Source organism: Lithobates pipiens, unplaced genomic scaffold (assembly GCF_037356315.1).
Source record: "Lithobates pipiens isolate NorthernLeopardFrog02 unplaced genomic scaffold, aLitPip1_a1.2 Scaffold_23, whole genome shotgun sequence".
Lineage (NCBI taxonomy): Eukaryota > Metazoa > Chordata > Amphibia > Anura > Ranidae > Lithobates > Lithobates pipiens.
The window spans coordinates 321,610,623-321,623,187 of NW_027507785.1; the positions used below are offsets into that span (position 1 = coordinate 321,610,623).

The following is a 12,565-nucleotide window of genomic DNA, read 5'->3' on the forward strand; positions in this document are numbered from 1 at the left end:
ATCTGGTCTGTGGAATAGAAAATGATTATTTACTGTAGGTTAGTCAGTTGTGGAGTAGGAGGGATCCTTTTCTATAAAAGCAGTTCAGCGCAGATTTTTTTTTTTTGTTGTTGTTGTTGCAGCTAGCCATGTGGTAACACTTGTTCTATACTAATTCTTATATAAAGTGTACAGACTTTCTTCAGAAGGCTTACATGTGAAGCATTGTCATCGCAGGCGGCATAATCAGCAACAGACACCAAGACCTCTCCAGATTTTACTTTATGCAAAATCAACAGCCTTGTGCTCAGTGGGATGCAGGGAAGGATCTCTGAGTTCTCTGAAGTGTGTTGTTACTCAAGAATTTATTATGCCAAGAGCTCTGTAACTAGAATAATTGGGGACAACAAAATATGGAGCAGGCACAAACAACGCATTCATTTTCCTTTTCTTGTTGATTTTCCTCTGATTTTGTTCCGACTTTCGGCTTGTGTGACTCCGCTTAAAAGTGAACCTGTCACCTAAAGATCTAAAGGCCGGAATACTTTTATTCCATCTGATAATCGGAGACACCAAATGTTCCGTGTCAATAGACGGGCAGCTCCAACCACTCAGATAAATACACAGCTGAGTGTTTTTAGTAGGATCCGTTCCACAAGGAGTTGTAAAGAGACGGATGTACTCGAAGCAAAGAAGTCATGGGGTCTGCATGTTCTCCTGGTGCTTGCTTGGGTTTCCTCCGGGGACACCGGGGTCCTTCCACTCTTCAAAGACATGTTGGTAGGTTAATTGGCTTCTTACAAAATTGGTCACAGTATGTGTGTACATGTATGTATGTGTATGAGTTAGGGACCTTAGAATGTAAGCTCCTTGAGGGCAAGGACTGAATAGTATGTAAAATGCTGTGTAAATTGACAGCACTATAAATATCTAAAATAAATAATAATTAAAAACAACAATTTTCAGAGCCTACATTTTACAGTGCCACTGCTCCACCTCCTGCTTCACTGTCCCACCTCCCGATCCACTGTCCCACCTTCTGCTCCACCTTTTACTCCACTGTCCCACCTTCTACTCCACTGCTCCACCTTCTACTCCACTGTCCCACCTTCTACTCCACTACTCCACCTTCTTCTCCACTCTCCCACCTTCTACTCCACTGCTCCACCTTCTATTCCACCGTCCCACCTTCTACTCCACCGCCCCACCTTCTACTCCACTGCTCCACCTTCTAATCTACTGTCCCACCTTCTACTCCACTGTCCCACCTTCTACTCCACTGTCCCACCTTCTACTCCACTGTCCCACCTTCTACTCCACTGTCCCACCTTCTACTCCACTGCTCCACCTTCTACTCCACTACTCCACCTTCTTCTCCACTCTCCCACCTTCTACTCCACTGCTTCACCTTCTATTCCACTGTCCCACCTTCTACTCCACTACTCCACCTTCTTCTCCACTTTCCCACCTTCTACTCAACTGTCCCACCATCTACTCCACCGTCCCACCTTCTACTCCACTGCCCCACCTTCTACCCCACTGCTCCACCTTCTACTCCACTGTCCCACCTTCTACTCCACTGTCCCACCTTCTACTCCACTGTCCCACCTTCTACTCCACTGTCCCACCTTCTACTCCACTGTCCCACCTTCTACTCCACTGTCCCACCTTCTACTCCACTGTCCTATCTTCTACTCCACTGCTCCACCTTCTGTCCCATTGCTCCATCTCTTGCAACACTGCTTTACATCCTGCACAACTGCTCTACTTCCTGTTCCTCCTCCTCACCTCCTGAGCCACTGCTCCATTGATCCACCTTCTATACCGCTGCTCCATGTCCTGCACCACTGCCCTAATATCCTGCACCACTGGTCCACCTCCTGTCCCATTGCTCCACTGTCCGACCTTTTGCTCCACTGCTCCGCCTCTTGCACCACTGCCTTACATCCTGCACCACTGCTCTACTTGTTCCTCTTCCTCACCTCCTGAGCCACTGCTCCCCCTTATACACCACTGCATTAACTCCTGTACCACTGTCCCACTGTCTGACCTTTTTGCTCCATGGCTTCATCTCTTGCACCACTACCCTACTTCTTGCACCACTACCCCACCTTTTGCACTACTGACCAAAACTCCCGTGCCATTGGTCCATCTACTGCTCCACCTCCTGTTCCACCTCTTGCTCCACCGCCCCTCCTTTTGCTCCACTGCTCCACTGCAAAGCCTCCTACAGCATTATTTTAAAGGGAAAAAAAGAAGGCGCTTCTAAGTGCAGTATTAAAGCATTATTCTGTTTTTTTTTCCTTTTGTTTTTTTTCTTTAGTTTTCTGAAGAGTTGCTTCCTCTACCTGAAGTGCTGCTGCAAGTGTTCCCCCAGTCTCTCCTCCTTTCCATAACCTTGATGTAGAAGCTGATGCTGAGGTGATAATAATTTAGTACAGTTCACTGGAGGACATTTCCTGACAGAAGTGTCCTATTCCTCTTCCTTTTGTACCACTACTCTACCTCCTGCATCACTGCTCCACCTCCTGCACCACTACACCACCTTTTGCACTACTGCCCTAAACGCCTGCACCACTGGTCTACCGCCTGCTCCACTGCCCCACCTCCTGCTCCACATCCTGCTCCACCACCCTTTGCTCCACATCTTCACCTCCTGCACCACTATTCTGCCTTCTTCATCACTGCTCCACCTTCCCACCAATTCTGCACCTCTGCCTCACCTCCTGTACCACTGTTCCACTGTACCACTGTTCCATCTCCCGAACCACGGCCCTAAACTCCTGTTCCACTGGTCTACCTCGTGCTCCACTGTCCCACCTTCTTCTCCACTGCCCCACTTCCTGCTCCACTGCCCCACCTCCTGCTCCACTTCCCCATCTCTTGCACCACTGCTCCACCTCCTACACCACTTCCCCAAACTCCTGTGCAACTGGTCCACCTCCTGCACCTGTACTATACCTCCTGCATCATTGCTCCACCTCCTGCACCACTGCCCCACCTCTTGCATCACTGTCCTAAATTCCGGCGCCACTAGTCCACCTCCTGCCATGCTGCCCCACCTCCGGCTCCACCTCTTGCTCCACCGTCCTACCTTTTGCACCACTACTTCACCTCCTGCACCACTCTGGCTCCTGCATCATTGCTCCACCTTCTGCGCCACTGCTACACCTAATGCACCACTGCTTCACCTCCTGACCCATTCACTAAAATGGGATGTGTTTTGCACCTTGCATCTTGGCTGTGGCATGTGTACAACCCTGGGGGACTACATGTTGTCTTTCAGTTGGGTGGTCCGGGGTGGTAAAACCGTACCGTACACCAACTATTTATTTTTAATGCAACTTCCCTACTTACTCATATGAGTCCTATGATGTCATATGACGGTGAGTCCTCTGTGCGCACAGGGCGCGGGGAATACACAAGCAACAATTTGGATTGCAAGGGATGAAGAACATTTTCTACAGAGAAGTGCAGAGAATTTTCACTGCTAACTTATTTATTTTTTATATTATTTTGTTTATACACACAAGTTACATTGTCACTGTTTTATTAACATAAGCGAATACAATGGATACAGTTTCTTTATTGTTGCAGGGGCATAAGATACATATTATATTGTTTGCACCTGAATGTATTGTTTTGGGTCATATTTATATTTAATCTTTTTTTTTTTTTTTTTAGAGGGTGAACTGTATTATTTTTTCCCACAGATGTTAAGGTCTTGTTTGCCACATTTATATATAGCTGCACCTGTAATATATATTATATACGGATCGTGCTAATGTGTTATTTCAGTTAATTGTCATGTATATCAATGTATTCAGGTCTGGGGCGGCCGTAACTGTTGGCGTGATATTTACTTACTTGTGACTTTTTTTGACTTGTTCCGTGGAAGTGTCAGCGCCGCGATGTCCTCTCCGCAGCGAGTGCTGAAAACGCCGGTTGCCATGGCGACGTTGTCAGCACTAGTTTGTGTGTTTTGTGTTTTAGTTTGAAATGCTGCTATAAATAACTCGCCGATGTTTCAAGGGTAAGAGTCAGAGTAAAATGTTCTGTTTCACTTCCCATCTGTAGAGCGCCAACAAAAGGCCAATGTCCTTTCAAACGATGAGCACGGATTGTACCGCGCGTCATCGTGTGACGGTCCGGCTTACATCCTAAACATCGGTCATCGGTCAAAGCGATCGCAGGTCACCTTTTTTTGACGCCTATTAGAGCCTATGGCTGTAAGCATGTGCTTCAAAAATACCCCCCTGCTGTAATTCAGGCGCCCGGTGCCAGAAAAGGGGCCAGGCACCTGAATAGGAAGTGGCAGCGGTGGCCATGGATAGATTTATGCTATGCATGAATCTATTCATTGGTCATAGAGGGGGTGGCTGGAGAGACGCAGCGGCGCCCGTGCTCCCTTATGGACGCACTGGTTGGACCCCCTTTTGCCTTCATTCTTCGTGTCATGGATACAACAAGGTGTTGGAAAAATTCCTCAGAGATTTTGGTCCATAGTGACATGATAACGTCACACAGTTGCTGCAGATTTGTCGGTTCCACCACATACCAAAGGTTCTCTATTGGATGAGATGAGATGTGTGGAGGCCATTGGAGTACAGCAGGGATATGCAATTAGCGGACCTCCAGCTGTTGCTAAACTACAAGTCCCATCATGCCTCTGCCTCTGGCTGTCATGCTTGTGGCTCTAAGAGTCTTGCTGTGCCTTATGGGAATTGTAGTTCTGCAACAGCTGGAGGTCCACTAATTGTAGATCCCTGGAGGACAGGGACCTCATTGTCCAGTGGTGAGATCTGGTGAGTGTGGAGGCCATTGGAGGACAGGGACCTCATTGTCCAGTGGTGAGATCTGGTGAGTGTGGAGGCCATTGGAGGACAGGGACCTCATTGTCCAGTGGTGAGATCTGGTGAGTGTGGAGGACATTGGAGGACAGGGACCTCATTGTCCAGTGGTGAGATGATTGGAGCTTTGTGACATGGTGCATTATCCTGCTGGAAGGAGCCATCAGAAGATGGGGACACTGTAGTCATAAAGGGATGGACATGGGCAGCAACAATACTCAGGTAGGTCGTGGCATGTAAACAATGCTCAATTGGTACTAAGCGGCCCAAAGTGTGCCAGGAAAATATCCCCCACACCATTACACCACCAACAAGGCGGGATGGATCCATGCTTTCATGTTGTTTACACCAAATTCTGACCTGACCATATGAATGTTGCAGCTGAAATCCAGGCTCATCAGACCAGGCAACGTTTTTCCAATCTTCTATTGTCCAATTTTGATGATCCTGTGCCAATTGTAGTCTCAGTTTGCTGTTCTTAGCTGACAGGAGTGGCACCAGGTGTGGTCTTCGGCTGCTGTAGCCCATTTGCTTCAAGGTTCGATGCGTTGTGCGTTCAGAGATGGTATTCTGCATACCTTGGTTGCAACAAGTGTTTTTTTTTTTTTTTTTTTTAGTTACGGAGGTCGGCCGCTCAGCATGGGCATCATTCAGGGAGTGCTTTGTATTTTTTTTTTTTTTATGAATGCAAAGCGTTATCTGATTGGATGAGGTGGGAGGTGGGGTTCTAATGTCCCTATGCAACTATGTATAAAATATCCTTTCATGGAATTCCTCATTAACCCCAATGTACCACACTTATACACATTGCTGTGTAATTCTCGGGGCACACTGATGCCTTCATAACTGTGACTGTGCTGTCACTGACCGCTCTCAGTCAACTACCGACAATGGAGAGCTGGGAGGACATGCGATTGAGGATATCATCACTGGGTAGCCAATCCCAAGGCCGCATACTCAGGAGCCTCTCCTTCCAGCCTCGGGTGTCACTGCCCACTTAAAGGGCCAGTTCCCATTGTTGTAAAAGTGGATAACCTTTACCTACTTTATCTAAGTTTAAAAAAAAAAAATTGGGTATCAATGCACTTAAAACATGTCTGTTTCTCCAAGGCCAGGGGGTCTCCAAACTTCCTAAAGAAAGGGCCAGTTTACTGTCCTTCAGACTTTAGGGGGGCTGGATTGTGCCCAGTGGGAGTAAACAATGCCAGATCTAGAGAAATAGTTGGTGTCATTGGGAGGAATAGTGCCCAATTTTCGTTGTCGGTGGAAGGAATGGTGCCATATCGTTGGTGTCAGTGGCAGGAATAGTGCCCCATTGTTGGTGTCAGTGGCAGGAATAGTGCCCCATTGTTGGTGTCAGTAGCATAAATAGGGCTCCATTGTTGGTGTCAAGGAAATGGCTATCATTGGTGTCAGTGGAAGAAATATTGCTCCATCTGTGGTGTCAGTGGAAGGAATTATGCTCCATGTTGTCATTGGCAGGAACAGTGCCCCATTGTTAGTGTCAGTGGGAGGAATAGTGCCCCATTGTTGGTGTCAGTGGAAGGATTAGTGTTCCATTGTGTGTGTCAGTGGGAGCAATAGTGCCCCATCGGTGGTGTCAGTGGAAGCAAGTATGCTCAATTGTTGGTGTCATTGGCAGGAATAGTGCCCCATTGTTGTTGTCAGTGGAAGAAATAGTGCCCCATCATTGATGTCAGTGGGAAGAATAGTGCTCCATCTGTGATGTCAGTGGAAGGAATAGTGCTCCGTTGTGTGTGTCAGTAGAAGAAATAGTGCCCCATCGGTGGTGTCAGTGGAAGAAGCTTTGCTTCATTGTTGGTGTCATTGGCAGGAATAGTGCCCCATTGTTGGGGTCAGTGGAAGAAATAGTGCCCCATCATTTGTGTCAATGGAAGGAATAGTGCTCCATTGTATGTGTCAGTGGAAGGAATTATGCCCCATCGGTGGTGTCAGTGGAAGGAATAGTGTCCCATTGTTGGTGTCAGTGGAAGGTATAGTGCCCCACCGGTGGTTTCAGTGTCAGGAATTATGCACCATTGTTGGAGTCAGTGACAGGAAAATTACCTCAAAGGCTGGATAAAGGCAAGCATAGGGCCACAATTTGGAGACCACTGTCCAAGACCATGGCCTTTCCCTCTTTACTTCAGTTTCAAATTGTAGAGCTCATTATAGGACAATATAAAGAACCGCGTTCCAGTCTTTGTCTTGGCATTTGTGCCATTTTCCATCATTCCGCTTCGTTGGTTCAAAAATGGTCGGGGTCTTGTTTAGCGGTAACATTGGAAGGGCTTGCCTGAGGATTGAAGGCAACATAAGCAGAAAGTCGCTGCCATAAAACTTTACCTCTCTGTGCCAGATCATTGAGCGTACCAGGAACAGCGAACGCACCCACCCCATTGTGTAACTATTAACAGTCCATTAGTTACACAGCGCTCACAGCGCACAGAGACTTATCTGCGGCAACCAGACTTATTTAAAAACTCACCGAGTGATGAAGCAGCTGCAGTCACGGAAGCCATATGCTTACGAAACCTATCAACTGTCTCCCAAATCTTTTGGGATACCTAATAAAAATTAACTTGCTGCTAAGCCTGAGCACAGCTCATCGACTTAAAAGGAGGAAAAGCGGCCTGACGGCACAAAGCAGGGTCCGCTCCAACTGCCCTGACCGCTAGTTGTCGTTGGGTGTGACGTTACCGTCTTTCCAGGAAGAGTTCTGGAGATGCAGAGCAGGTGAAATATCACAAGAAAATACTCCAGTTCATTATCAGAACATCAACCCACCCTGATTATGGCTGCTCTATATCCCCCGGGGTCTAGCCGAAAGCAGTATGATGTCATCCTCGCCTTGGCGCCATGGTCGGAAGATTACGATAAGATAAGTGAAACTGCATTTGATCTTGAAAAAAAAATTACAATAAAACTTTATTAAATTGTTTACAAAAGATAGAAAAATGAACCAGCTCAAAGAAATGAAAACTTACGTTAGAGATTCTATAGAGAAAAAACTATATTGATATAATGTAGCCAATAAGAACTTAAAGTACATAAACCAGAGACATCAGATTCACATTACAGTCTCCTAAAAGCTCATCTTCAGCTGTCAGTTTGTAAAAAAATTTGGCGCAGCTTACATGCGTGTAATGTACAGTAGTGATGGACATCTCCATCTAGCAACGGACGTGCATATTACTTAGTTCAATGTTATCCCACTAGAGCGCAAGCACAAGAAACCTTGTGATGGTCAGTTGTCCATGAATACTTGACTATATAGGTAGGTGTGATGGTCATTCGTCAACAAATGCTTGACTATATAGGTAGGTGTGATGGTCAGGCATCCACGAATACTTGACTATATAGGTAAGTGTGATGGTCAAGTGTCCATGAATACTTTACTATATAGGTAGGTGTGATGGTCAGTTGTCCACAAATACTTGGCTATATAGGTAGGTGTGATGGGCAGGTGTCCACAAATGCTTGACTATATAGGTAGGTGTGATGGTCAGGCATCCACGAATACTTGACTATATAGGTAGGTGTGATGGTCACTTGTCCACAAATACTTGACTATATAGGTAAGTGTGATGGTCAGGTTCCCACAAATACTTGACCATATAGGTAGGTGTGATAGTCAGTTGTTCATGAATACTTGACTATATAGGTAGGTGTGATGGTCAGGTGTCCAGAAATGCTTGATTATATAGGTAGGTGTAATGGTAATTTGTCCACGAATACTTGACTATATAGGTAGGTGTGATAGTCAGTTGTCCACAAATACTTGGCTATATAGGTAGGTGTGATAGTCAGTTGTCCATAAATACTTGGCTATATAGGTAGGTGTGATGGTCAGGTGTCCACAAATGCTTGAATCTATAGGTAGGTGTGATGGTCAGTTGTCCACAAATACTTGGCTATATAGGTAGGTGGGATGGTCAGGTGTCCACGAATACTTGACTATATAGGTAGGTGTTATGGTCAGGTGTCCAGAAATGCTTGATTATATAGGTAGGTGTGATGGTCATTTGTCCACAAATACTTGGCTATATAGGTAGGTGTGATGGTCAGTTGTCCATGAATACTTGGCTATATAGGTAGGTGTGATGGTCAGTTGTCCATGAATACTTGGCTATATAGGTAGGTGTTATGGTCAGGTGTCCAGAAATGCTTGATTATATAGGTAGGTGTGATGGTCATTTGTCCACGAATACTTGACTATATAGGTAGGTGTGATAGTCAGTTGTCCACAAATACTTGGCTATATAGGTAGGTGGGATGGTCAGGTGTCCACGAATACTTGACTATATAGGTAGGTGTTATGGTCAGGTGTCCAGAAATGCTTGATTATATAGGTAGGTGTGATGGTCATTTGTCCACAAATACTTGGCTATATAGGTAGGTGTGATGGTCAGTTGTCCATGAATACTTGGCTATATAGGTAGGTGTGATGGTCAGTTGTCCATGAATACTTGGCTATATAGGTAGGTGTTATGGTCAGGTGTCCAGAAATGCTTGATTATATAGGTAGGTGTGATGGTCATTTGTCCACGAATACTTGACTATATAGGTAGGTGTATAAAAAAAAAAAAAAAGGACCCCCTCTACTGGAATCCATGCACCTGGTGCCCCAAATGTGGATTAGGGGGCCGGACGCATGGATAGGGGGCAGCGCCCCTACGTCCCTAATGGATGGGCCACCCCTGGTCAGGAGTTTGCGAAGGTTTGGCTATATAGGTAGGTTTGATAGTAAGATGTCTGCAAAGGCTTGACTATATAGGTAGGTGTGATGGTCAGGTGTTCACAAACATTTGGGTATATGTATACAGTAGGTATACAAAAAGATATTGCACTAAGTGTATAAAATATTGACTCAAATAATCAGTGGCAATACAGCAGCACCCATATATGTACACTTCATAAACTAAAATTTAAATACATACAAAATTAAATTACATACTCTAATGCCATGTACAGCAAAGGTCCGACGGAACAAATCTATCAGACAATTTGACCGTGTGTGGGCTTCATCGGACCTTTGCTGTGGAAAAACACAGGAAGAAATGATAGTCCAAATTTCCAACCATAAATTCATAAATTAAACTTGAAAATGTGTTGATCCAATTTCAGTCAGTGCAATCGCCCAGTGCTCCCCACAGGATAAATAGGGCAAAAATATATATTTACAAGATATTAGGACCTCCCAAGGTCTATATGCACATCAGTGAGCATTCACCCCTCACTACGGGTGTAACCGCCTTAGTTGTTCAGCCTACTTGATTGGATTCCAAAGATATATTCCCCACAACTATATTCTTTAAGGTAACTCCAGAGTCCGATCACATGATAAAGCATTTGGAAGAGGAAGATAGACTCATTGCGCAACATTCGTTTAAAAGCACACAAGAGTCTATTAAAGATTCTACTTACAGCAGAATTGATCAAAATAAGCTTAAATGGAAACACTCGTTCGTCCAGCACCCTCCACAGGTGCTCTGTCACCGCTGCTCCATGCCTAGCCTAATATAGGTAGGTGTGATTGTTACATAGTTAGTAAGGTTGAATAGAGACACCAGTCCATCCAGAGTGAGTGTCTACAATTGTCCCTATCCCTGTATATTGCACACTCACATCGGTCCCTACCCTCAAGGAGCCCACAATCCAAGGTCTCCATTCATATACTAGGGCCAATTTTGGACATTAGCCAATTAACCTACCTGCATGTCTTTGGAGTGTGGGAGGAAACCCACGCAGGCACAGGGAGAACATGCAAACTCCAGGCAGGTAGTGTTGTGGTTGGGATTTTAACCAGCGACCCTTCTTACTGCTAGGCGAGAGTGCTACTCATTACACCACTGTGCCGTCTGTGATGGCCAGGTATCTACACATGCTTGGCTATATAGGTAGGTGTGATGGCCAGGTGTCTACAATTACTTGGGTTTATAGGTAGATGTGGTGGTCAGATGTCCACAAAGGCTTGACTATATATAGGTACACTTGGGTATATGGGTAGGTGTGATGGCCAGGTGTCCATAAATACTTAGCTGTATAGGTAAATGTGATGGTCAGGTGTCTGTAAAGGTTTGACTGTATATCACTAGGAGTGATGGTCAGGTGTGCACAAAGGCTTGGCTATATAGGTAGGTGTGATGGTCAGGTGTCCACAAAGGCTTGGCTATATAGGTAGGTGTGACAATCAGATGTCCTCAAAGGCTTGGCTATATAGGTAGGTGTGATGATCAGGTGTCCAAAAACCCTTGGCTTTATAAGTAGGTGTGATGGTCAAGTGTCCACAAATGCTTGGCTTTATAGGTAGGTGTGATGGTTAGGTGTTCACAAAGGCTTCGCTTTATAGGTAGGTGTGATGGTCAAGTGACTCTATAGGTAGGTGTGATGGTAAGATGTCCACAAAGGCTTGGCTTTATAGGTAGGTGTGATGGTCAGGTGTCCACAAAGGCTTAGCTTTATAGGTAGGTGTGATGGTCAGGTGTCCACAAAGGCTTGGCTTTATAGGTAGGTGTGATGGTCAAGTGACTTTATAGGTAGGTGTGATGGTAAGATGTCCACAAAGGCTTGGCTTTATAGGTAGGTGTGATGGTAAGATGTCCACAAAGGCTTGGCTTTATAGGTAGGTGTGATGGTCAGATGTCCACAAAGGCTTGGCTTTATAGGTAGGTGTGATGGTCAGATGTCCACAAAGGCTTGGCTTTATAGGTAGGTGTGATGGTCAGATGTCCACAAAGGCTTGGCTTTATAGGTAGGTGTGTTGGTCAGGTGTCTACATTAGATTTTCCATATAGCGTATGTCTATAGTTGTGTCTTTGGTGAGAGTGTTAGCTGCCCTAGTCCAGACACATAGTCCTGCTTTTCCCTTTCACATGAAGGGCAGCGGGCAGCGCACGCAGGCAGGTAGAGTGGAACCCCAGGCGTCCAGAAGCGTTGTGATTGACTGCTGCAAGATCCCTGGACCGCTCAAGCCTTTATCGCAGCAGGTGGCTGCACTCTGCATGGGAGTCGCTCTTTCATTAGCCAATTTCCCCGTGTAGGAAAGCTTTTAGCTACATTGCCACAGTTTGATTCCTGTCCTTGTAAGCGGATATGAAAGTGCGAATCGCAGCTGCGCAACATTCCCGCTGCCTTTGATGACATGCCGCTACATACTGCGTCTCTGGCACTAATGAGGATCCCTGTAATTAGCCGCCATACGTCGGCTAAATAAAATAAAATTAATAACTATGCGAGAATTAATGTGTGACTATGTTCCAGCGACCAGAGATCGTTTTATGGCGATAAATATTTTACTCGCAGCTGCAGGTGTATTACATTGACCTTAAAAAAAAAAAAAAAAAAAAAATAAAATTTCCCGTCCTTTTGAGGTTCTAGTTGTTGGACATATGTTTTTTTTCCCCCCTATGTAACCATCTGACTAATAATAGATTCCTATCACACTTGTTAATACTGATTTTAGCAAACAGCGAACATTTGGCACAGCATGACGCAAGCACATTGCCGCAGCCTGTGATCATTCAGCCAATTGGCTTAAAGTTTATGTAGCCCCCAAATACTAAACTCTCAATTTAACTTTAACCACTTGTGGATCTGTACGTCGCTGCCTGCTTCAAGGGTTACGGAGCGCGCATGCGCGCCCCCCCCCCACCTTCCCCCACAACACCCGCTGTGATTGTACATTCATGGCCCGGACCTGCTCATAGGCTGTGTCCAATCAGACCCATAAGCCA

The 12,565-nt window shown here is 45.6% G+C and overlaps 1 protein-coding gene across 19 annotated transcripts in view; it reads left to right on the top strand.

Moving 5' to 3' along the window:
- The window catches only part of DAB1 (DAB adaptor protein 1), a 1,102,825-nt gene that overhangs the window by 220,670 nt on the left and 869,590 nt on the right, over window positions 1-12,565 (top strand). Inside the window, exon 2 of one of the 19 annotated variants that reach the window (XM_077450616.1) lies at window positions 2,303-2,400. The exons of the other annotated variants lie outside the window; for them this stretch is intronic. The gene's annotated coding sequence lies outside the window, so the exon portion shown is untranslated. The remainder of the gene's footprint in view (window positions 1-2,302; window positions 2,401-12,565) is intronic. 19 annotated transcript variants of the gene reach the window in all.